Below are 26,811 nucleotides of genomic sequence, written 5' to 3' on the forward strand. Positions count from 1 at the left end.
ATTCTAGTCTCATTTCAATAATCAAAGATTTGTCTAGATTCTTCATCTCCACGCCCCATTTCTAATCTATCCCTTAAAACGTAATGAGCATTCTTTGCTCTTTCTTTCCTATATTCAGGCTGCAGACAAAGGTTAATGGTGGCTGTATTTGTCAGAGACGCTTTCAATTCATTCCTTAGTGCACTTTTAAAAAGTCAGTAGTGAATGAACACTATTTAAGTAGAGCTTTGCTAAGCTTTATATTCATTGGTAAGTGAGAGAGACTTTGCCATCATTGAGCCCCAAGACTAGTGGAAGACAGACACGTAAACAATGAATTACAGTTCTGAGTAGAAAGCTCTGCGATCGGGAAAAGCACAAGCTGTCAGGCAATCATGGAGGTAGAAAAGCTCAATATGTTTTAATGTGGCAAAGAAGGCTTTGGCACTTACCACTGTGCAAACACAGACAGATTTTACTATGCAAATAACTTGCTAAGAGAGAATGGAGACAAAAATAATTGTAGGATTTTAGACCAGAAACTGAGAAATAAATTAGAAGAGACTATGCAGAGAAAGCTGAGGTTAAAGATATATTCTTTATTAGTAGTTCAAACTGATATTTGTTGAAATCATTTTTAGCTTTTTAATAGTGTTCAGGAGAAGGCATGTTCAAGTTTCTTACTATTGTAAAATTTGGGTTATAGTGTGGAGAACAGATTGAGTGAAGGCAGCATGGAACTCGAGACAAACTGGAAGACTATCGTAGTAACTGAGCCAAGCGTTGATGCGGCAGTGGGGTTGGGAGTCACTAGAAGGTTATTGATAGGTGGAACCAAGAGCCCTTGAATAACTACAAGCACAGCAGAGTAGGGGTTGGTAATAAGGGGAAAAAAAGGCAACAAAGTTTTATCCTATATTTCTGGATTAGGAAATTACCTATATTAGATGTTGATCTCTTTGAAGTGTAAAAAAGCAGAGAAAGTGAATACGATAGAGAAGGTCATACAATCATTTTGTTGCCTATTGAGTTTGAGGTATCTATAAAACATCCCAGAGGGTATTTTTAGTACTTGGTTCATAGACTGATATTATTTGTCAGAAGCACAGATGAGATAGCTGAGCTAAATATATATCTAGGAGCTATTGGTACATAAGAAATAAGGGAAGCCTTGGAGGTTAGATCACTGGAATAGTTGTTCCTCATTCTGCACTCCTCACTGAGGACCACTGGTCAGGAAAAGGTCTAGGACAGAGCCCTAAGGAAAGCAAAGGATAGAGGAGCCCTTGGGAGTGACCGAAGGATACCAGGACAAATGAGAGCATTAGGTGGTGGTGCATGTGCCATATACAGACAATACTTAAGCAGAGAGGGTTGGTTGGCTATGTTAATTATGTCAAAGAACTAAATGTAATTCAGGAGTGAACGGTGTTCACCATTTAGCTATAGATTGGCCACTGACACAAAGGTTGGTCTTTGTTCCATGTTGTCAGAGGCTTTTGCTAGACAACTCAAGCTGGAGGCTGAGTGATTCTGAAGCCTCATTCATGTCCCTCACGCGCAGGAAGGTCTGTGCTAGCTACTGGACAAGGCTTCGCAGTCTCACTGTGGGAAGACCATCACTCTTTCTGGGGTACTTTGAACATTCTCCCAGTGAAGCAGTTCATTTCCCCGACAGAAGGAAATCACAAAAGAGAAGAATTTTGTCTAGGTTGGTTTCAGGAAACAGCCTGGATGTGTTTGCCTCATTGATTTCATGAGAATTAAGATGGATAAAAGTGTGAAGTTATTAATTATATATAAAGAGTATTCAAGTTTTTGCTAAATAAGTAAAAAACAGTAAGACCTGGTTGTGGTTAGTTAAACACAGAACAGGACAACAAGGAAATGATTTCTTGACTGTCAGTAGCTTTTTTATTAATATGTGTTTGCAATACATAATAAATATATTTATCATGGGGGATTGGTACATATACGTGTTGCACCTTTATCCTTTTTACTTTCCACAGTGATTTTAGATCACTGGCAAGATAACAGCTGGTACGTTAGACTTGGGGTTACATGGAAGCATAGAAAAGGAAGGAGCAATGATGGAAATCTGAAAGAGAGCATTGGAGTAGGAGGAGGAGAAAGCAGAAAAATATCTTATGGGTTAAAGAAGAAGAGTGGAAATATGAGTATGAGTGAGTTTGAGTGTGAAGTATTCATGAAAGTGGAAGCCCAACCTACATTTTTTTATTTTAAACAGAAAAAAACAATAAAATATAACAATAAAGACAAAAACAAAGCAACAGAAGAACAGTAAAAACGACACAGAATTTCATAACAAGATGATAGGAATTAACAGTGGTTTTTATATGACATATTGTTATCTTTGATGAAGTTGCTCAGATACCACATGCAAGAATGCAAGATTTATCAATTAGAGAGAATAAAAAATAATAAAAAATTAAAAATGATACAGAGCTTCACTAAATAACATGGCCAAACCTAAATTTTTTAAAGTACGGCAGTAGAGGAAAAGTTACAGATGTGTACATTCAGATTCCTGAAGTTAAGAGTGTGTAAAGGACTTCGAAGCCGATGGAGGAACGTGGAGCCTAGAGTCCTAGATGAACCATTTGTGATGATGGCTGGCTTAGACCACAAAGGAAGAAACTGAGCCACCCACGTCAATAAATGGGGAAGGATAACTCCAACATTGACTGATATGAGCCGCATCTAGAATTACAAGGTCCTACAGCGAGGTGTAATCCTGCTCCATCTCTCATCTTCCCATTCTATTCAATTTAGCTATAATTTCAATGACTGCCAATATGTTCCTGACTCACACATCTGTATTACATTCTGCAACTGCAGATTTATATTTGTCTGTGGATCTGAACCTCTCTGTGGATACAGCTGACATAAAATAAATTCCACCATAACAAAAATTGAATCCATTTTTCCTGTAAAACCCCTTTAGTCTCTCACATTCTTTCTCCTGTGGATGCAACACGAGTCACCTAAATGCATGGGGTGGGGGGCCCTTCGGTAGCACTTTTCCTCTTTTTTCTTTCTTCCCATGATTCATATTCAGTCATAAGTAAGTCTTGGCAGTTTTACCTCCTAAACATCTATAGAAGTAGAATTCTCTTCTCACCTACAGAGATTGGGCCTAGTTTATTACCTAGCTGAGAACTACCTCATCTCTCATCTGAACTGAGCCTCTCTTAAGTCTTTCCTTTTGCAGGTTTCACCAGCCCACCCTATAATACACACATGTGCGCATACAAGCAGGTTATCGCTGCCTTGCAAAGGGCTCCATGTAATTTCCATCCTTCACATATTTCCCTGACTCCTCAGTACCCTCAGGTTATAAGGTCCAAGCTTTTCAGAGAATGAAGACTGCTCCATCCTTTCTCCCCCAATTCTAGATTGTCATTTCTTAACCCTGATGCCTCATGTGATTATCTAGTTACTGTAAGCAGGCTGTAGTCCTTTAAGATGAAGATAAGTTTGTTTTCTGCTGTTCCACCTTTGCTCCTGGCTTTCCAATGCCTGGAAACAGTACGTGCTTTGGAAATATTTTTATTACCAACCTGCTTAATCTCTGCTCCTTCTTTCTACTTTTTATACAATGAGATCCTGTGGATCCTCCCATTCTCATTTTGATCTCACTCCTTCGAGATGTCTTTGCTGGGACAGGGGACTATCTACTTTGCTTACCAGTACATATTTTTCATTGTGCTTATCAATGCATTGCCACTGTGTTTCTTTTGCTCTTGCATTCATTTGAGTTTTAAAATACAACACAGTATTCTGTTCAGGTTTATAGGTCCTTTGTGTACCATTCACTGTCTTGTACATATTAGGTGTTTAATGATTAAATAAATGCCATATATTTACCTAATCAAACATGGAGTTATCTGCAGTGCTATCTTTATGAGGTTGACATATAAAATTAGAAATTCAAAACAATCATCACTGGTGACCTGAAACTCATTAAACTGAAGAGGAATTTATGTGTAATAACTCCACTAAGTATATTTTAAAGAGGGTAAAAAATCAAATGTATAAATAAGATCTTTTATTGGCTGAATAATTATATTTGGGGATATCGAAAAGCACACAGGTTGGCTCTCTGAATTGTTCCTGCAGTTGATCAAATTTCAGTAAGTTTTGGAACACACCCCCCAAAAGATGAATAAAGTTACCCATATGCTTAACATGCTTTTCTAGGTGAGATCAGCAGGTCTCAACTGTGACAGGCATCTTTCCATCTCATCTTTCCTGCTCCCGTCAATGATTTGCACAGCCTGAATGTTGACTGTACACTTATACAAGTTCATAGTGATGAACAGTATGGAATTGAATATGAATAAATTCTTTACCTTGAGAAGATGCTATTCTTCCCCTTGGTAACAGTGAAAAGGTGAATTCATTAAAAGATACTGACAGCATCTGTATGTTCTGATTAAAAGTAAATTAAGAAACAACTCATAAACCCTCTGAAAAAAAGAATCAATCAATGACAGTGTCCATTCACACATAGGCAATGAGGTTAGAATTAGTGATGATTTCCAATAAAAAATGTGGTCTCTTAAGAGTAAGTACAGCTATTATTTCAGAATTACAATCTTTATTGAGGCACTCTACTGGATGGAATAGGGATAAAGAGGCATTTCATGTGTGTTATCAGATGAATTTCTGAGAAAGAGTTCAGGGACAGCTCAAAGCAGAAAAATATTAAATAGATGTGAGTTGTTTACTAATCCTGACTTTAAAAAAAAACAAATCCAGTTACTTCAAAATGTTCTCGGAAAGCAGCTCGGGGAATTCAACTGTGTAAAAGCAGTATGGTCCATTATAGAGATTAAACTCAGTGCATCTGTTTGGCTGGAACATTAGAGCTTGTGCATTAGGTTGTTAAATGCACAAATGGAGACCAAGTGTATAGAAGCTTTGCTGTCACTTTTATTCTCTCCCTTACCTTTATATCTACGGGCATCTCCTTCAAGTTTGCATATTTTTAAGCCTAGAATTTGAGTTTTGAAGATATTTTATGTTTAGGTTTTAGGCAGTGACTCAATGGAGTTCACCGGGCCATGGACATGTTCTCCATGAGTAATTTATCAGCAAATACTGAGTAAGTACCAACAATGTTCCAGGAACAGTAAGACCAAAAGGAAAACAAGGAATCACTATGACAAGTGGCTTAATAAATAAATATACCCTGGATACTCTATGGACTATGCTTGGCACAAATGTTTGTTTAAAGTGATGATAAGAAAAACACAGCCCTTCTTTCATGTTCTGCACCATGCCAATAAGGCTTAGAGAAATTAGGACCAAAGTAAACCACTTCTGGTGAGAGGAGTATAATATAGGAATATAATTATTGCAAAGAATAAAGAAGGAAAGAAAATTCCTTTGGTGGTTTTCTTAAGAGCAGATAGTTCCACAGGTGCTGGTGATGAATAGAAAGAAGGCCTTTTGGAGTCATGAAAATGCTAAAAATAACTTGCTGTTGCTGCATAAAAGTTAGCATGAGAGGAAGCCCACTGGCTTTGAAATCTCAGGATAGTTCTTGAAAGACAAAGTTCTTCCACTACCAGACAAATTACACTGTTACAGAATCACAACTTTCCCATTTCCATAAAAAGAAGAGTCATCCTTGTGTATTGAATTAAAAAACAGAAGAGATGGGTGACGAGAAAGAATCTATCTCTTTAAGACCTTGCATAGGAGAGTACCTCAGAAAGACTTCCATTTTTCTAGGGCAGATATGAAATACCTGAAATTTACCAGTGTCCTATTCACAAAGCCCAAATGATTCAAGCCTCAGAATGAAGTAACTAATTCATGCCTTTGTAATGTTATGTGATATTTCACATTCAATTTGAATATAACAAAAATGATATTGGCGAGCTCTGGTGTTTACTGACACTAATGAACACAGGGAAAATGAGAATAATTAGCAGTGACAGGTTAATGGGACTGTAAAGGTAAGTTTCTTTTACATTCTGTTCTTACAGGTAGTTAGTCAAAAAGGCTCTCTGTAATTTTTGTGTAGGTGGTCCTTTGTAGCGGCGGTCCTTTTTAGCGGCAGCGCCAAGCACCCCGAGGGCTGTCATAGCCACTCGAGACTCCCCGTGCTGATTTAACACATGGCAAGGTGCTCATTTTCTTTCTTTTCATCATCAGAATTCTACACCATGAAGAAAAATAATGCTGAGTTGAGAGCTCAAATTCTACAAGAGTAATTTGTGTAACCAGAAAATAATGCCATGATGTTAAGTTGTGAATTCATGGGTTTACATTCCCAATAAACTGTAATGAGCAAGCAGTTATTCCAGGAGCTACATGCCAGCAATGCGCTCCTGAAAAACCAGCTCTTCCTGATTTAAGCCAGAAAATCCTTTCCCTTCCTGAACTGGGCTTCGACAAGACTAAAAATAATCATGGACAAGAGGCACATCAGGTTGCAGTTTATAAAACAAGAGCTGATAGAAATAATGTTTTCTTGATTTCTTCATGCAACTTATGAATACATTCCATAATTAAAAGGACTATTTGATTATTTAAGAAGACAAAAGATTGGTTTTCCGAGAGATAATAAGCAAACTAAAAGGGATTCCTAGGAGAAGTTAGACTTTTAGAAGTCTAAATTTAGTGAAAGGAAAAGAAGCTGTTACAAACCCTTAATAATACCACTTTGTGACATCTGAGTTATACTCAGAATTTTTACAGTACCAGATCAAAATTTCCCTCTGTTTAAGTAATAAAAACAGAAATGGACATCACCAAAGATGGACTCACTCTAAAGGTGGTTTAGGATAGATCTAAATTAAAGTATTGGGCTCCAGGGATGGCAGATAGTAGTAGAGATGTCAGTTTAGAATATAAATTTGGAAATTGAATTTCTGTTTAGCATGACCAAACCAGAACCCATTCTCGCCCTTCCTCTATGAATATGTAATTAGAAGTCTCATAATGATAGCTACCTTCCTAAAGGTATGGGAACTTGACCACAGCCTTCAAAAATAAAATCAACATGTCTTGAAAATGAAAATTTAGCATTTAAACTAGCTCTGAAAAACATCCTTACAAGCCAACTCCAAAGTACCTAATACTATATTTAGAGTCCCTGCCTCTATTTTACAAAACCAATGGGTAATAATGTCCTTGTATATTTCTTTTTTTTTTTTTTTTTTTTTTTTTTTTTTTTTTTTTTTTTTAATTTTTTTTTATTTTAAGGATAAAAGGAGGGAAACATTAACAGACATACAGCATTTTACAACATATCACAAGCACAATACAGACAATACAGAGTTACAAACAAAGTGGTAGGGAATTAACAATGGTGGTTGTATTACATATTGATATCTTCAAAGTGGCTTCTCATGAAAACAGATATAGACATGCAATACTGGTCAACTAAAGACTCATTGACAGTTTCTTTCAGCATAGAAACAGCAGATAGAAGAACAACCATGTTATCTATCCTGTATATATTTCTTAAATACCTTTCAATGGGGCATAAATTTTGGTTGAGTTTTTTATAATTATAAAGCAGAAACATTCTGAAATGTAATAGAAAGTACAAATTTACAGTATGTCTCACATCATATATATCATTCCCTTGTTTGTAAACTATATTCCTCCTGACAGTGTGTGTGTCTGTGTGTGTGTGTGTGTGAAATTTTAACAAAAGACCAATATATGACCCCTGCATCCACACTGTGGACACATAAAATTGAGCTCTGATTTGTGGCCATGGCCAAAATTTATACAGTCTCTTTGTATTTACAATTCTGTCTCTTAGGCTCTAAATTAACAATCCATTTGGGACAGCTTCACAGTTCGTTCTCTCTGCTTCAGTTGTTTTCCAGCAGTTAATGTTTATATCCATTGTTTAAGCACAAATTTAGCATGTCCTCAAAGAGTTCTTCTGCTTTTACTGTTTTACATTCTTCACTGTCTGGGAGACATCTGCTTGTACATTAAGCAAGAATTAGTAATCTAGTCGTAAAGGTAACTAGAACAATGTGATATGTGTCTTCATGGAATGTAGAAGGTACAAGTGACACAAGCTATGAATGTGCAGTGCCATCAGGGAATCATAATTATCCTACTTAGGAAAGCATAAGGCACAGCAGGTGTTGAATTTATGGGGTTATTGCTCTTTTGTGCACTGCATTTGGGGGATCAAATACACACCAGGTCATGATCTACCAGAGAGAGTAACTCACAGAATATGAGCCTATATTTACTCAGTAACTGAAAGAAATAAATTGTTCAATTAACTCACTTGATCTTGCTCCCTGATCAATAAAATATAGTGTCAGACTATTTTAAATTTGTCTTTTAGACATAAAATTATGGGATTACATGCAAATATCAAATTAAACAATTATTAAACATCTTTATGTTCACTTGAGAGACAGTTCTGTTGTAAACCTACTTGTTTCTACATCTTGCTGTGACGTTGAACATGTTTCTTAACCTCTAGGTACCTCAGTTCCTCAAATAATAATCACATACTTCGTCATGTTTTTGTTAAAACTTAGAAGAGCTCATAGGTAATATAAAACATTTAGAAGTGCATTGGTGACACAAAATACAGGCAGTCAGCACTGTAACTTTTTCATTGTTGTTTTAGTGGATTATAGCAAGAGGTTGAATCAAGCATTGTTTAATTTCTTATGTGACCATTATTCCCTCCCAGAAACTTAGCATTATTTTTTTTCTCTTTTTTTTTTTTTTTTTTTTTTTGGTTTTTCTCCAGTACCAGGAACCAAACTCACGACCTTGCACTTGCCAGGCAGGCGCTTTGCCACTGAGCTAAATCCCCAGCCCTTTAGCATTATTTTAAAGAAGCAAACAGCTATTAAGCACATGGAGATATATTAGAAAAACAGTTCTAGTGAATGAAAATGCTGATAATAAAAGCCATATGCTAACAAACTCATATCAACTTCATAGCATGCAACTGAACATGAAAAACTGCAGTCACTTTTCCCTGTCTAAGAGTGCCATTACCACACGTGTTGGGAGCACCTTGCTACTAGAATCACGCACCCAAGGCCGCCTACATAGAGAAAAGATACTGTTTAGTGCACGGTTTTAGGGGTTCACAGCAGGTGCTGGCATTGCTCAGTTCTTGTGAGGGGCCTGGTGGCTAGAACACATCTGCCAGAGGGCAAAAGATAGGACTGAAAGCAATCACCTCACCAGTGAGGAAGCTAGGAAACCAGGTAGGGCCAGGTGCAGGCTTGTGTAGCAGCCTCCCTCCAAGACTACCACGGGTTGCAGGAGAACTGCATTCATCTCTCACAAGAACAGGATGCTCCCAACAGACCTCAGGGCTCTGCTCTAGGCCTCACCCTCTGTCCCCGCTCCTACCCTGACAAGGTCTGTTTTAGGGAGACAGACCACACCCACGTTAGGGCAATAGGTATTTATAACAGTCTAGCACAGTTAGCCAGGGACACAGAGAACTAGTTAACTTCAGTGGAAAAGCATTATAACTTTTGATTCTAGGCGCTTCCACTTTATATATTACGAGCTTTGGGGCTCACAAGATTTAGTCCTTTGCATTCTAATATCCTATAAAAACCATGTATGCGTTTTGTTTTTGGAATTCTACTTTGAGATCCAAAGCTAAAACAGGTTATTCAGCCTAAACATTGTTCACAGCTGGTTTTTAAACTAGACAATGTTCACAAACTGCCCCTGACACCAATGTAGAACCCCATGGATGTTGGCTTCCTTAAAATGATAATGAAACTGGGCATTGTGTTGGAAGCCTGTAATTCTAACACTCTGGGAGGCTGAGGCAGGAGGATCCCAAGTTCAAGCCTAGTCTGGGCAACTTACTGGCTTTGTAAGAACCTGTCTCAAAATTTAAAAAAAATAAGAGATATACTAAGAATCTAGCTCAGTGTGAAAGCTCTGGGTTCAATCCCCAGTACAACAGAAAAACAAAAAGATGATGATCATGATGTGATTTGATACTTAGATCTGAGAAAAATCAAAGCACAGAATAGCATTCAGAGTCGATTTTGAAATGAAGGACATATACAGTACTATAAAAGTTGATCCTAGATTAAGACCGTCTTTGAAATTTAATTTTAACAATCTAAAATGAAACTGAATTATGTTATTAAGAATATTTGAAGGAATAAAAGACTTTTCAGTGTTTTTCCAAAAAAAATTTTAGGAGCATATTTGCTGAGAACAATTACCAGTATTTCTAAATCAGCAATCATTAATTTCTTAGAATTTTTTGAGAAGTCTAAAATTTAAATAACAGTGATCCTAATTTTATTGAATTTCAGCTTTTGAAATAGCAGGACTTCACATAACTGGAGTATCTTAAAGGCCAGGAAGGGTTGTTCATGGCATCCAATTTTACCTTAGACCATTCGACTTTGGTTCCTCTTCAGATCGCATAAATCTTTCGCTTTTTACCAACTTAGATCCTTTATAATGTCATTAGAGGCTCTTTCTTTCAGAACACAAGAGCGATCTTGCCATATCAGCAGGGGCTGTCTGTGAGCACCGCATTTCAGGGCTATTGTGGCACTGTTCAAAGGGTTAAGGCCACTTAGACTTTAGTCTCTGCCACCCAAGGAGGGCTGCAACCCTCTGCAAATGCATTGCCTGGAGTGGGGCACTGCTTAATAAATCACTCCGTCTTGTTTATCTTTCTCTTGACATATATCTAGCAGCAGGAACCATTATCCTGTGACAATGTTAAGTTCTATTGACATTTTCTCTTAATTAACTATGCCTTGCCTAGAATTTTTGCACTGGGAATAAACTTCCTTTATTTAACGCTGTGTTGAACAAAGGGAGTGTTAAACTTGTTATGCATCTATCACCTTAACAGGTTTTGAAATAAATGAAATGTCTTGGTTGCTTTTCCAGAAGAGCAGTTTATGCTGCTAAGAAAACAATAATTTGTATTTATAGTATCATATGCCATCATTTTTATATATTCATTAAACATCTTAATGAATGTACACGAGGCCAAGAATGTATGTCTGAATTCCTCACTGACACATGTCCCTTTCATCAGTTGAGTAAAATTCATGCACGCTTTCATAAACTGAGAAACGTTTCTTCTCAGATCAAGCATGTTTTATGTATATTAGGAGTGTTTTGAGTCCAACCAAAGATCATTCATTTGTTCAATATTTATTGATCACTTGTCATGTGCCAGGCACTATTCAAAACCTGGGGTGATGATCATGAGAAAAACAATGACTTCTGTTCTCATGGAGCTCATATTCCAGTGAAATGAGACAAATAGTAAACCACAAGCACAATACATACATACATACATACATACCTCAGAATTTCAGTGCAAATAAATGAGGAAAATGAAAGTATTGATAGAATCATTGCAGTTTTCCAAAGCTGACATAAGTTTCTTTGAGAATTTGACATTGAACAAAATTCTGAAAGACAGGAAGGAATACACTGTTTAGTTGTCCAAGTGCAGGGAATCATAAATACAAATGACCTAGTAAAAGAGGCTGAACAGTAGCTTAGGAGGATGTGGGTTCAAGGAAGTCCTGTATTCGGGAAGGCTTGGGCTTTGTCCATGGCAGCCCCCACCCCGAGAGAAGTGGGGAGTCTCTGAGATGTTTAAGAGGACTGAGAGGTCAAAAATTCAGATAAATTCAATTGCTATTGACGGCATTCAGTGACAAACATTTCTATTTCTGTTCTATTTTTTAAGCCTTCAGCATATTTGGGGATTTAATACTTATTTTGTAAAATGTAGATTTGCAACTAAGGAAGTTATGATTACATCTTATATATATACAGCTACCTATCTACTGAGGTAAATACGTGTTAGTAAAAAAATGCAGTCATCAGTTCCTTTAGAATCCTAACTCCAGGATTCAGCAATACTTTTTTACTCTGCAGATTGGGAAGATATAGTTATCATTTCAGACAGCATATGAAAGGTAGGTCAAGAGGTGCATCTTCCCAAGCTTTGTTTTCGTGGGCACATATTAACTGCACAGTTTCGCGGATTCACTGTGGTCTTTCCATGTATGCATAGACTATGGATCCACATACACCAGTGCTTCCACCCTCTGCCCAAACCTCAGCAGCACACACATAAGTCCCTAATCATAACTCAGCCTTTCAGGCTAACCTGATTTATGGGCGTGTTCTTTCTATATATGACAGAGAATAGCTGATACTTGTCCTTCTGTGTCTGGCTTACTTTCCTTAACTTGATGTCCTCCAATTCCATTTGTTTTGCTGCAAGTTACAGAATTTTGGGCTTTATGGGTAAATAATGCTCCTTTGTGCATATATATATGCACCCTCTATTTTCTTAATCCATTCGTTTGTTCACCAGGACCTCAGCTGAGTTCATATTTTAGCTACTGTGAATAGCGTCACAATAAACTTAGACACACAGGTATCTATGGCGTGTGCTGACTTCACTTCCTTTGTCTGTGTAAGCAGGAATGTGATAACTAGATTATATTGCAGTTTATTTTTAGATTTTTTTTAATTTTTAGAGGCACCTTATTCTGCATTTGGATATCCATTTTTCTAACCATTATTTGTGAAAAGGCGGTCCTTTCACTAACGTATGCTTTGACAGCTTTGATCATCAGTCAAGTGTAGAAGTGGGTATTTGCTTCTGGAGTCTCTGTTCTGTTCCGTGGAAGAGTGTGTCATTGTCATGTGGGGAAGTGTGATGCTTTGCTTATAGTGTCTCAGGAGGATATCTTGAAATCAGGCATTTACATGTCTCCACCATTGCTCCTTGGCTCACAATTACTTTGAATATTTAGGATCTCTTGTTCTTCTATGCAAATTTTAGAATTTTTTTATTTATGTGAAGAATAACATTAGTATTTTGATTGAGGTTGCATTGAATTTTTAGATTGCTTTGGGCATTGTGGACACTTTAACTAACTTAGTTCTAATCCACACACATGGGAGGTCTTTGCACCTTTAAGATCTTAAATTTGGGGCTGGGGATTCAGCTTAGCGGCACAGCAAGTGCCTGGCAAGTGCAAGATCGTGAGTTTGATTCCCGGTACCAGAAAAAAAAAAGCCCTCAAAAAAATCTTAAATTTCTTTTATCAGTGTTTTAAATTTTTTCCACAGAAGATTTTTATTTAGCTACGTATATTCTTAGGTACTTTATTTTTTGTGGCTATTGTGAATAGGACTATTTACACAATTTTTTTCATCAAAATCATTACTAGAGTACGAAAAAGTTTACTAAATTTTTATATCCTGCTACTGTACTGAATTTGTTTATCAGTTCTATGTCCTTTGCTTACATCTAAGTTTTTCTTAGTATACAATCATATCATCTGTAAACAGAGAAACCCTAACTTCCCTTTTCCCACTTGTATGCCTTTTATTTGTTCATTTATTTTGCCTAACTTCTCTGGCCACAATTTTTGTTGCTACATTAAGTAAGAGTGTTGGGGAAACAGCATACCATTGGGTTTTGTTTTTTAATCCATTTAGCCAATCTCTGTCTTTAACTGAAGAATTAAGACCACTTACATTCAGAGTTAGTACTCAAAGGTATGTACTTGTATCTGTCATTTTCTTCTTGTTTTAAATATTCTTTGTTACTTCATCTTCATAGTTTGATGATGTCTTGTATTGATAATGCTCATTTCTCATTTGCATATCTCTTCTTCCAGTGAAAGTCACACTTTCTCATCATCATGGTAGTTATCTCTACCCCATTTCTGGGAGTAGGACTCCCTCAAACATCTTTTCAATTGCATTTTTATCTGGTTTGGTGCTCATGAGTCCCCCTTCATTTCTGAATGACATAGCTTTGTTGTGTATAGTAATCTTGGTTGATGGTTATTTTCTTTCAGCTCTTGAAATATTTCACTCCATGCCATCTTAGCCTGTAGAATCTGTGTTAAGAAATCTACCTTTGGCTATTTGTCCTATACAGTTTGACTTAACATGTTGCAGTGAGGATCTTTTCTGAAAGCCAATATCAGTTAGGAGTTCTGTGGACTTCCTATGTTTGAACACCCACATCTTTCCCAAAAATAAGAGTTTTCCCTGTTATTTCATTGAATAGTTTTTTTCTACCCTTAGCCCTTATTTCTGCCTCTTTGAGTATGCCAGTAAGGCAGATATCTGACCTCTTAGTGGTGTCCCCAAATTTTTGAATGCTCTGTTTTAATTTTTTTCTTTACTTCTATCTAGATGCAATATTTCAAAAGAGTGTTCTTTAAGCTTGAATATTCTTTCTTTTGTTTTATCTACTCTGTTTTTGTGGCTTTCAACCACATGTCTTATCTGACTTTTGAGGCTCTTAATTTCTAAGATACTTGATTGGTTCTTTTTCAAAATCTGTATCTCTTTGTCGAATTTCTCATTCATAGCCCACACTGCCTTCCTAGTTTCATTTGGCCATTCATCTGTATTCCCTTGGATCTCATTGGGCTTTTAAAATTTTTCTTTTGAGCTCTTTATCAAGCCTTTCATCCACTTCAGTATCTTTGGAATCTGTTGCTAAAACAGTATGATATTTAGGAGGTATTGTGTTAGGAGTTTTTTTCGTTATTTTATGTTCCTCTGTTGAGTTTTATACATCTAATGAAATGGAAATCTCTAACCACCTTTATGAGATGGCCTTCTTAGTAAGCAGGTATCTCCTGAAGATGTACTTTGTGCTGTACAATGTTTGTTATACAATGTTGAGTTTATTTTCAGCTTAGCACTGTGTATAGTTTAATATCTTCTTTGACTAAGATTGATGAGTTTGGCACAGTGTGCCACACATTGAAGTGAGGAGACCCACTGTCTCTGCAGTCACACAAGTGCAGGGACATTCGCAGCTCAGTTAAATACAGTATAGGCAGCAAAGCGTCTGGGTGTACTGTGTGTGGTTCCTCCTAAGGTGGGAGAGGAAGCTCCTACCAGTATGGTACTTCCTCAGGCACCATTCATATTGGCTCAAGTACTTCAACTGGTCTCTGGTAGCCATCCAAGGAACCTGTACAGCAGAAGGCCTCCAGGTCCCAGAGGTGGGAATGTGCAGGCGATTTGGACCCCTATAGGAGCACCAGGCCAAACAAGACATTCCTTTTCAAGATGGCTCCTGGCTCCCTATCTGGTAGCTTCCCTGAAACAGAAGGTAAATTCCTGTTCCAAAGCTGGGCTTCTGTATGGGTTTGAGGTTTCTGGATGCATGATTTGCTGGGACTATTTCACCTTTCCTACTGAAGAGGTAAGTCTCTCCCTTCCCTGGCTGTGGAACTCGGGTGGTAGGTGATAGAACATTTGTTTCTCTTGCTGGGCTGCCTGAGGTCTCTGCAGTTTGTGAGGTTTCCATTTTGCTACTGTTGAAGTCTTGTGTGTTATGGTCACTCAACCCAGTGTGCAGCTGGAATTGCGCCATGTTGGTTCTTCTTTGTGAGGTGGGGTGCAAGTGGGGTGCTATCCAAACTTTATCAGTGGAGACAGCACCCAAGGAAGACTGTTTTCTTCCAGGAAATCTTTCCCAGTGCTTTCCATAGGAAGAGCAGAGAAAAGCACAAAAATATGGTAGTACTTTGGTTTATGAACTAAATTCATTCCACCATTCTGGAAAAGATGGCTATGTCTGTTTGTGTGGAAAAGATGGCCGCATCTGTGTTTGTGTGGGAAATATTGCCAGATTTCTTTTTATCGGCTGATGCAAAGTTTACAAACAAAAGCAGCAGTTTGCCAAATACATTAAAAATTTATGAGGTAAAGTGATTAAATCGAAGATCTTTCCTATTAATTTTATATATCTGAAATTTATAAACTCTCCATTATCCAAAAATGATTTTAATATCTGCTAACATTTAAAATAGCACTGGGTTCTTTTGCTTTCTCATGGAAAAAAAATCAATAACCTTCTACCCTCAATTTTCCTTGACAAGACAAGTTCGTTCCATCTAAAAATGTCTTGATTTTTAAATCCACAGTCTTACGGTCACAAAGGCCATCTGGACTATAAGATTAAGTAGACTCCAGCATTGGCTGCAGCAGGAATCTGTAAACTCAGCACTACCTCCAGAAAAGCTTCCTTTGGAAATGATGTGCCGTTCATCCGTTAGGGTGCATTTAATCTTTAAGCCATGGAAAAACAAGGTCAAATCTTCTCTTGACACAGGGAATAGTGCAACTAGTCCCCTGTAGTTGTTGCAAATAATCATACAGATTAGTGACATTTCTGAAAAAGGAAATATTTTGAAATGCACCTTTATTATTCAATCACCCAAATACAGGAAAAGGTTTAGGTTAAAAAGTGAAAATGGAAATGTTCACTCTGATGTTCATTGATTTTTTTTTCCTCCTGAGCTAGTATTGACCCAAGTGACATTCTACAAATGCTAACTTAAATTAGGTTAAGCAAATTCGAAATTATATTTGATGACCTGAATAATTCAGTAAAAGGGATGAGCATATAAACCTGCTTTAGTAGCACAAACACTTTTTTGAATAATAATATAAGAAATTGAAGCTGGCCACATACAATGTCCAAGCTGAACACTTTTAAGTTGGAAGGAATAACTTTTGTTCTACTAAATGATATACAACCCATAACTAACTGATGAACCAAAGGAGAATAATTTGGCTAAGGAAAAGTCATTCCTAGCACTAAAAGGCAATTTAGCATGCATTTATAAGCAGGAAAGCTTAGAAAATGAATAGTAATTGCAGAGGTCAGCTTGTAAGCTGGCCATATTTCCTTGTTTCATTTGAAGACTTGACTTCTATACAATTTAAACTTCAAATTCCCTGATGCTCCGGCACTGTCTTTGAATTTAGGTAGCGTATTAACTGAGAAAATTATAAATAATTATATTACTTTATATCTAAAGTATACTAGGTTAGACAAATCTTTACACCAAACAAATATGATCTCTTTTAAATGAATAAATCAACATAGTGTATACATTTTGTGGGGGTGTGCATATCTATTTATACCTTTTTTCTCTTATTTAGAGAAGGGCAAAGAAGTTGAGGAATGAGAAAACTCTAGTAAGATAAAATATCATTCTCCTTTCTTAAAATATAGATTTAATTTTTTTTTTTGCCTCTCTGCCAATGATATCTTGGTAATTCTCCCTGAAGGGGAGAGAAGCTATATTGCTTCTTATAGAGACTTTGTGAGGAAAAAAGAAAAGCTATATCCTAAGCTATCTCTTCATAAGATCAGCTTTTGTAACAGTGCTGTAACTCAACTTCCAGCTTGTTTTACTTGTTTTCAATTCACTGTTCATTGTTCATTGAGGTATGAAAGGAAAAATGATAGTAAGAACCCTACAGAGGTACTATGAGATTTGAAGACTTTTTGATCTTCAGTTTGATTCATAATTCCTTATTAAGATACACTCACTGGCAAGCTCTCCTCTTAATTCCAAAATATACGGGATTCTTAGCTTGAAACAATCCTCAGGGTTTTGTATTTTTTCAAGTTACGTACTCACTATTCATCTCTTCATGCATTATTTCTTCTCTTGAATTTAATATATGATTCATGTTAATAAAAGCTAGAGTTTTATCAACAAATGATCTGGCAGAGTATAATTTTTAACCATGATAAAAGAACTATGTTCCACTAGACTTTATATTCATACATCTGAAAGTATGAAATGAACATCATGATGGACATTCTCAATTTATGTGTTCTAAGTTTTATAAGTAATCCTCCTGGATAAATTTTAAGAAAAATTTATTCCAGACCTTTAAAGCTTAAGCTGCTAAAGAGTATGAGGATCCCAACGTCCAATATAAATTGGACGAACGTGCAACGTGTGGACAGAGAAAATGATTACTGAAATCCCCATCTGGAGACAGAAGAAATGTGGACTTTATGCTACAAAAAAAAAAAAAAAAAGACTCCTTAAAAAGCGTGCATCCTAAAACTAGCTCAGGGGAGTTTTGTCTAAAATTGTGCTGTCTGGAGACAGCGCACAGGGTGGCTTGGAGGCGGAGCAGGTGACGGAGACCTGGAGAGGTAGTGCTGGCCCGAAAGCATCAACTCCCACTGTGGCACCACCACAAGAATGGGACGGGACAGAAAAGAGAGAATGAATCAGAAATATATATGCAAAGATGAGCCAAGTGGGCGTCAGGAAATGTACTCATATACACCTACAAGTCAGTGTTCCACACTGTGGGTGATTCCGCAAAATTTAATTTAATTTAAATCTTGAAAGAGTATTGATTTCTTTACCTATTTTATAGCATAACTTAATGTTTATATAAAACTATTACTTACACCTGTGTGTATATGCATGCAGTTTGTTTGCCAAATTATTATATGTTTATAAAATTGTAAAAGAAGTCATACTACATCCATTGATATTTTCTTTTTCTTATTTTATTTTAAAAATAAAAGGAGGAAAACATTATCAGACAGACAACCTTTTACAGAATAGCAAAAGAACGGTGCAGACAATACAGAGTTACAAACAAAGCGGTAGGAAATTAACAATGCTTCTTTTATTACATATTGATATCTTCAAACTGGTTTCCCATGAAAACAGATAGAGACATGCAGTATTGATCAATCAAGGACTCATTAACAGTTTCATTCAGCAAAGAAATAGAAGAGAGCAGAACAATTAGGTTAACTATCCTGTATATACATACATACAAAATTTCTCCTTCTTTCTCTTCTCTTTCCCCACATCCCAGTTGCCCTTTACCCTTGAGTGTTTTCCTATCATTTCACATTGTCTATCATACCTCCTAGTTGAAATTAACTCTTTCAGGTTTTACACTAGAGAAACAATGTGGTGCTGGCACATGTATATCTGATTTATTTCACTTATGAATATGTCTCTAGTTGTCACCATTTACCTATAAAAGCCTCGAGTTTATCTTTCTTTATAGCTGTGTAATATTCCATTACATAAAAGTACCACAATTTTCTTATCCAATCCTTGGTGGATGGACATTTGTGTTGCTTCCACAATTTAGCAATTACAAATTGTTCTGCTATGAAGATAGGTGCACATATATCGCTGTGATATGATGTTTTTAGATCTTCTGGGAAAATACTCAGCAGGGGGATAGCTGGGTTGAATGGGACCTCCAGACCTAGTTTTCTGAGGAATCTCCAAACTGATTTCCACAGTGGGTTCACCAGTCTGCATTCCCACCAGCAGTGGAGAAGGGTTCCTATTTCTCCACAGCCTCACCAGCATTTGTTATTGGTTGATTTCTTAATGCTACCCATTCTTACTGAGGTAAGGTAGAATCTCAGTGTTGTTTTAATTTGCATTTCTTGAATGACTAATGATGTTGAACATTTTCTCACGGATTTATTTGCCACTTGTATCTCATTATCTGAGAAGTGTGTATTCACCTCAGCTGCCCATTTTTGGATTAGGTCTTTGAATTTGGAGAGGCTGATATTTTTTAATTCTTTATATGTTCTAGATAAAAGCCCTTTGTCTGAGGGACAATCAGCTAGAATTTTTACCAAATTTGTGGGTTTTCTTTTACTCTGCTGGTGATTTCTTTAGATTTGCTGAAACTTTTCAGTAGGATGAGATCCCAGTTGTTGATTCTTTCAAGTGTTTCACGTGCAATTTGGTTTTTGTTCATGAACTCTCTGCCTACCCCTATGTCTTCGAGGTTTTTACCTACTTTCTCTTCCAATAGATTTAGTGTTTCAGTTTTAATATTGAGATCTGTGAACCATTTTGACTTGAGTTTGGTGCATGGTGATAGGCTTGGATCTATTTTCAGTCTTTGGCAGGTAGTGAGCCAATTTTTCCAGCAACATTTATTAAAGAGGTTATAATTCTTCCAGTGACTTTGTTTGGCTCCTTTATCAAAGATTAGGTGGCTGAGTGTGTTTTGGGTTGTGGCTGTTTCCTCCAGTCTGTTCCATTGATTCTCAGGTCTGTTTTTTAGCCAGTACCAGGTTGATTTTATGACAGTAGTTTTATAGTATAATTTCAGGTCAGGGATTGTGATTCCTCCTGACTTATCCTTGTTGCCCAGGATTGCTTTGGCTATTCTGGGTATCTTCTGGTTCCAGATGAATTTAAGGCATGTTTTCCTCAGATCTGTGAGGTATGCTAATGGTAGTTGAATGGGAATTGTGTTGAATCTGTACAGCAGTTTTGGGAGAATGGCCATTTTCACAAAGTTGGTTCTTCCTACCCATGAGCAAGCAATATTTTTCCATTTACTGAAATCTTCTTCAATCTCTTGTTTCAGAGTACTGTAGTTCTCATTGAAGAGATCTTTGACTTCTTTTGTTAGATTGATTCCTAAATATTTCAATTTCTTGGATGTTATTGTGAAAGGTATTGTTTCCTTAATTTCTCTCTCAGTCTGTTTGTTGTTTGTGTATAAGAATGCTATCTATTTCTGGGTGTTGACTTTGTATCCAGCTACACTGCTGAATTTCTTTATTAGTTCAAGGAGTCTTCTTGTGGAGTTGTTGGGGTCTTCCATGTAAAGTATCATGTCATCTGAGAATGGTGATAGTTTTATTTCTTCCTTTCCTATCCTTATTCCTTTTATTTCTCTCTCCTGTGTAACTGCTCTGGCTAGTGGTTCCAGAACTGCATTGAACAGGAGTGGTGACAGCGGACATCCGTGTCTTGTTCCTGATTTTAAAGTAGAACCTTTCAGTGTTTGTCCATTTAGAATGATGTTGGCTGTTGGACTGTCATAGATGGCTTTGTTCAGGTTAAGGTAAAGACCATCTATTCCTATTTTCTGTAGAGTTTTAATCATAAATGCATGTTGGACCTTGTCAAAAGTTTTTTCTGCATCTACTGAGATGATTATGTGGTCTTTTTCTTTGGCTCCATTGGTATGGCATATAACATTTGTAGATTTGTGAATACTGAACCAACCTTGCATTCCTGGAATGAATCCAACTTGGTCATGATGTAAGATTTTCTTGATAATTTGCCCCCTTCTATTTGCTAGTATTTTATTGAATATCTTTGCATCTATATTCATTAAGGAGATTGGTCTGTAGTTCCCTTTCTTGGTTGGGTCTTTCTCTGGTTTTGGTATCAGTATGATGCTTGCCTCCAGAAATGAGTTAGGGAGAATTGCTTCCTTTTCAATTTCATTGAAGAGTTTGAGGAGGGTTGGTATTAAATCTTCTCTGAATTTCTTGTAAAATTCTGCTGTGAATCCATCAGGGCCTGGGCTTTTCTTTGTCGGTAGGTTTGTAATCATGCTTTCAATCTCATTAATTGATATCGGGTTGTTCAGGAATTTGATATCTTCTTGAGTCAACCTTGATAATTTGTACATATTTAGGAACCTGTCCATTTCCTCTGAGTTTTCTGTCCTGTGCGAGTAAAGATTTTCAAAGTAGGTATTAATGATCTTCTGAATTTCTGTGGAATCTGTAGTAATTTCATCCTTTTCATTCCTTATTGCATGAACCTGAGTTCTTTCCTTCCTTTTCTTCATAAGTTTGGCTAGGGGTTTGTCAATTTTGTTTATTCTTTCAAAGGACCAGCTCTTTGATTCATTTATTATTTGGAGGGTTTTCTTTGTCTCAGTTGCATTAATTTCTGCCCTAATCTTTATAATCTCCTCCTTTCTTTGGGCTTTGGGCCCAAAAGAAGATAAAATAAAGTGGCCAGAAATAAAAAAGCCCTTCTTTTTCTAAAAGTTTGATATGTAGCAGTAGGCTACTTATTTGTTCTCTTTCTGTTTTCCTTATGTGTGAATTCACCACTACAAATTTCCCTCTAAGGACTGCTTTCATTTCATCCCATAGATTCTGGTAAGTTGTCTTTACATTTTCATTTGTTTGTAGGTATTTTTTAATTTCCTCTTTAATTTCTTCTGTGACCCATTGGTTGTTCAGGAGGTTGTTGTTTAATTTCCAAGTGTTTATGGAGTTTTGGGAGTTCCTTTTGTCATTAATTTCCAATTTCATTGCACAGTGGTCAAATAATATGCATGGGATAATTTCAATTCTTTTGCATTTCAGAAGGTATGTTCTATGGGCTAAAATGTGGTCTATTTTAGAGAAAGACTCATGAACTGCTGAGAAAAATGTGTATTCTGATGTTGTGGGATGGAACACTCTGTATACATCTACTAAGTCTGTTTGTTCACAGCTTTGGTTCAGATCTGTTATTTCCTTGCTGGTTTTTTGTCCAGTTGACCTATCTCTTTGTGTCAGTGGGGTGTTGAGGTCCCCTGTTACAATAGTGTTCTTAATTATATGGGTTTTCATGCTTGTTAAGATTTGTCTTATATAATGTGGAGCTCAGATATTTGATGCATACATGTGTATGATTGTTATCTCACCCTCTTGCAGTCCCCTGACTAGTATGTAGTGGCCTTCTTTATCTCTTTTGATTATTGTTGATTTGAAGTTTACATTGTGTGCACACAGAATAGCTACCCCTGCTTTTTTCTGGGTTCCTGTTGCATGGAGGATTGTTTTCCATCCTTTGACTTTTAATCTGTGGATTTCCTTTTCAGTGAAATGTGCTTCCTGTACACAGCATATTGTTGGATTTTGTTTTTTAATCCACTCTGCCAGTCTGTTTCATTTTACTGGAGAATTGAGGCCATTTACATTTATTGTTATAACTGATATGTACTGATTTATCATTGTCATGTTATTTACTTGTGTTGGTGTCCTACTTTTTCTACCTGTTTATTTGCTGCTCTTCTTGACGTTTCATTCCTACTGTGGTACTTGAAATTGCGGCCAGATTTTTCTCTGTCTAGAATATCTTTTAGTACTCTTTGTAATGCTGGTTTTGTGCTCATGAAGTTCTTCAGTTGTTCTTTGTCCTGAAGATACTTTATTTCTCTGTTGAATCTGAGGGATAGTTTGGCAGGGTACGTCAGTCTTGGTTGGAAGCTGTTCTGTCTTAGGCCCTGTAATACTTCACTCCAAGCTCTTCTCGATTGGATGGTTTGTACTGAGAAGTCTGCCATGATTCAGATGGGCTTTCCTTTATAGGTAATCTGTTTCTTTTCTCTAGCAGCTTCTAATACTCGGTTCTTCTGCTGGAGATCTGGGAACTTGACTATTATATGTCTGGGTGTAGTTTTATTTTGATTGTGGTTGTTTGGAGTTGTATATGCCTCATTTACTATATATCAGGTTCTGTTTCCATGCTTGGGAAATTTTCTGTTATTATTTCTGCAAATATTCTTTTATGTCAGTTGTGTTCCTTCGTGCTGTTTCATTGACTCATGTAAGTCGTACATTATTCCTCTTTGCCTCATCTTGCAGCTGTTGAATTGAGTTTTCCTATATCCTTGTTGACTTTATGAGATCCTTTCTTTCATGGTCGCTAGCAGCCATGCTGTCTTCAAAGTCTGAGATTCTATCTTCAGCTTCATTCAAGCGGTTTTGGTAGCTTTCAGTGGCAGCTTTGTTTTCCTGGAAGTTTCTTTAAATCTGGTTCATGCGTTCTAAGTACTTTCTATATTTTTCATTGAACACTTCTGACCCTTGCCTTTGTTCTTCTATTTTCTAGTATGTTTCTTCTTCAGACTTTTTGAGCAGTTCCTTCATTATTATTGTTATTTCACTTTTTGCCTGAGAGATTATTTCTGATCTCATCTCTTCTGTGACCTTATGGGGTTGTTTCTTTACTTCCACTGCATTCATTTCAGCTATTTCAAGCATGTGTTTACCAAGTTCTCCTATGTTGATGTCTCCTGGACTTGTTCTGAGTGGGGTGGAGTTCTGGGATTGTGTTTTAGTTCTTCGTTCTGTCATGTTTGCTACCAGATGCAGAAAGCTCAGTTTCCCTCTTCAGTGGCTGCCTACCAAAGGCCACTAGTGTCCCTAGTTTTCATGTTGGTCAGGTTTGCCCCTGAGTGAACTCTGAGAAGTGCTACTTAGTCTTGGGTTTTCTGGCAGTTTTTGATTTGTATCTAGTTATCCCTGTTCTCAGACACAGGCATTGGCATCAGCCAATGGCCGACCATCTGATCCAGCATCCCCTTGCAGTTCAGTGCCTTGCAGTGCATGGCCCAGACTCCTGTTGCACTCGTGTGACAATCCCAGTCCAGTGGACCTATGTCCCCAAGCAGTTCAAGGTGCAGGCAAAATCCAGACACAAACTGCAGGTGGACAGTTTGTGAACCACCTGATTCTGTGTCTCCAGTCAGTTCAGGGCACATACAGGAACCAGATGCAGGCCGGATGAGTAGCAGTCACAGACTGCCTGTCCTTCAACCTGATAGGGGGTCTGGGTGAAAGTAAAGCACAGACTCAAACCGTGGGATCAGCAACTCCCAGAGCACTCACTCACTTTGTGCGTGGGTGCAGGGAGAGGCTGCATGCCCCACCCCCAGCCAGAGAAGTCCCTGGGGCTTCTGAGTGAGGACCTCCTCTCTGCCACGGGTGCAGGGAGGGGAGAGCCTCAGTCTTTAATGGCGGTGGGGTCCTCAGTTGCCTGCTCTGCCCTCAGCAAGTAGATGGGAAATACCTGGCTCTCTCCATGACTTTCAGCTGAGAACCGTAGCGGTGTGAGCAAAGCATGGACTCTAACCGTGTGACCAGCAGCTCCAGGAGCACTCACTTACTTGGCGAAGGGTGCGCAGGTGCTAGGAGAGGCTCCATGGATATTTTCTTAAGAAATAATTTTAGGTGGACTGAGTTAAATGACTCTGAGTTAAATGACATGTATCCATCTTAGACTGGATACTTTGACCTAAACTCTGTGTTTCATATTTACACATTTTAATAATTAAAATTATATACATAAAATTATATCCTTAAAATGTCTAAATTATTTGGACAAAAAGTTTGGAGTTTGTTGTTACGGGCTTACACATCAAGATCTTAGACAAAAAGCTGCCTGAAATTTAGCTTAACCACTGAATATGTATTACTGGTACTCATATATATATATATAAATAATGCATTAAGGGTATTTTAAAAGTCAAAACAATATGGCAACCAAGGTTTGGTGTAACTAGATGTAAAGGAAAGCCGTGTTGTTCAAAGTGGAAATGGTGGACAGGGCAGGAGGCATCCAACAGTTTTGTGAAGAGAAGAGAGAAGGAGAGAAAGAAGAAACACATGACAGTTTACCTAAGGAAGCTCATCCAACTGCTGAAACTTTATTTGCTATATTTGTCTTGTTAAGAGAAATCCCCCACAAGCATCAAATACTCTTCCAGTAATCACTTCCAGACCCACTAATAATTCTCAGGGTAAGGATAACTTTGAAAGTTTCCCTGAAGAATTGCATTAAGCCACAAAACAGACTACCACCCATTGATTGGCTTGGATTTCATTATTTGTCAGCGGTTGTTAAATACTTTCAAAAGGATCTGTCTTCTGGAAAATTTTATTTCACAGTGCAGTTAGTGTTTGTACCATGAGAAAAACAATTAAGAAAGAAAAAGCTGATGAAGACTGCACAAGAATTTTACTAATATGACTATAAGTAATATAATAATACTTCTTCAGACAATGTATATCATCATAGAAAACACCTAGCATGTCAATTGTTTTGAGTAGCAGCCCGAATTTTCAAACATCCTAAGGACCTCATCTATATTGTCATACATTCATAGAGAAAATTTCTGAGTCTGTGAACTTTGAAGAAGCAAGAAACACATATTTTATTCAATACATATGCAAAAGACCAGGTTGAACAAATATCTGTAGGGAAAATGGAAACAAAACGTAACTCATCATTTTATTCACATGTACTGTACAATGTATACAGTGAAAGTTTTATGCACAGCCGTATAACTTATCATGTCTGAGGTAACATAAAAAGCTATTTGGCAAGTGTATTAGCTTTCCAGCTGCTGGGATGAAAGGCCGGATACACACAATTTAAAGGAGGAAACGATTGATGTGGCTCCAGGTTTCAGAGATTTCACTGCCTCCAAGATGGAACCATGACTGTGGAAATGCATGGTGAAGCAGAGCTGCTCTGTTCATGGTGGCCAGGAAGCAGCATGCCAGAGGAAGCACCAGGAGAGAGAGACCTTTCGAAGGTGCACTAGGTGCCCTGTCAGCTCCAATGAGGCCACACCCACTGGCCGCACATTCTGCTGTGAAGCTTGGGGTGGGGGTGGATTTACTGAGCAGTGCGGGAGAGGAGGGACCATGGTCCCATCATCCCTCCAAGAACCTTAATCCAGTAAAGATGACAATTACTATTTACTGGCCTAGTGAAGTAATTTGAGAAGAAAATATTGTAGCCATTTTTAATGCCAGTTCTTTGGGCTTAGACCTTTCTAATGATTAAATTAACAGTTCACAAGTTGTGACTAAAAATTACAGTGTGTGTTTAAATTTTAAAAATCATGACAGTACAAGGTACACTGGCATTAATCCCCCCCCAAATACCCAGGCATCACAGTTATGCCATCATTCTTGCCCCCTTCTGGAGCAGTTCTGGAAGGCCTTTAAGTGACTATCTTTAGTTGTGTTTTCATGACTTCCCTGATGTCCTGAATCAATTCAAAACATTCACTTTGTATGATCATTTTGAATCTGAGGAGAGCCAGAAGACTCACAGAGCCAGATCCCATAGATGAGGACTTGCCCACAATGACTTCATGACCCTCCCTTCCCGTGGGATGGCAGCAGCGTGCTTCAGCTCTGCATCACACCTCGTGAAGATTCTCATGAAGGAAGCTTCCAGAACTGCTTCAGAAAGTGACAAGAGCAATGGGAAAAGTCTGTCCAAAGGCAAAGTAAGGAATATTTTGAGAGATATTAATGCAACATGTGTTTTACTCTGATAAATTTAAAAAATTTACTGTATTTTCAAACTCCCTCATCTATGTCACCATTGAAACAGAGAAACTGCAAACAAAGTTGTTGAGTTTCCCTGAAGTGTTAAGTCAGGA

At 37.5% G+C, this 26,811-nt stretch overlaps 1 protein-coding gene across 1 annotated transcript in view; it reads left to right on the forward strand.

The window, feature by feature from the left end:
* Grid2 (glutamate receptor, ionotropic, delta 2) overlaps positions 1-26,811 on the forward strand; it is a 1,119,457-nt gene that overhangs the window by 830,289 nt on the left and 262,357 nt on the right. The gene's annotated exons all lie outside the window — the stretch shown is intronic.

Source organism: Chinchilla lanigera, unplaced genomic scaffold, assembly GCF_000276665.1.
Source record: "Chinchilla lanigera isolate Chin_1 unplaced genomic scaffold, ChiLan1.0 scaffold00004, whole genome shotgun sequence".
NCBI classification, from domain to species: domain Eukaryota; kingdom Metazoa; phylum Chordata; class Mammalia; order Rodentia; family Chinchillidae; genus Chinchilla; species Chinchilla lanigera.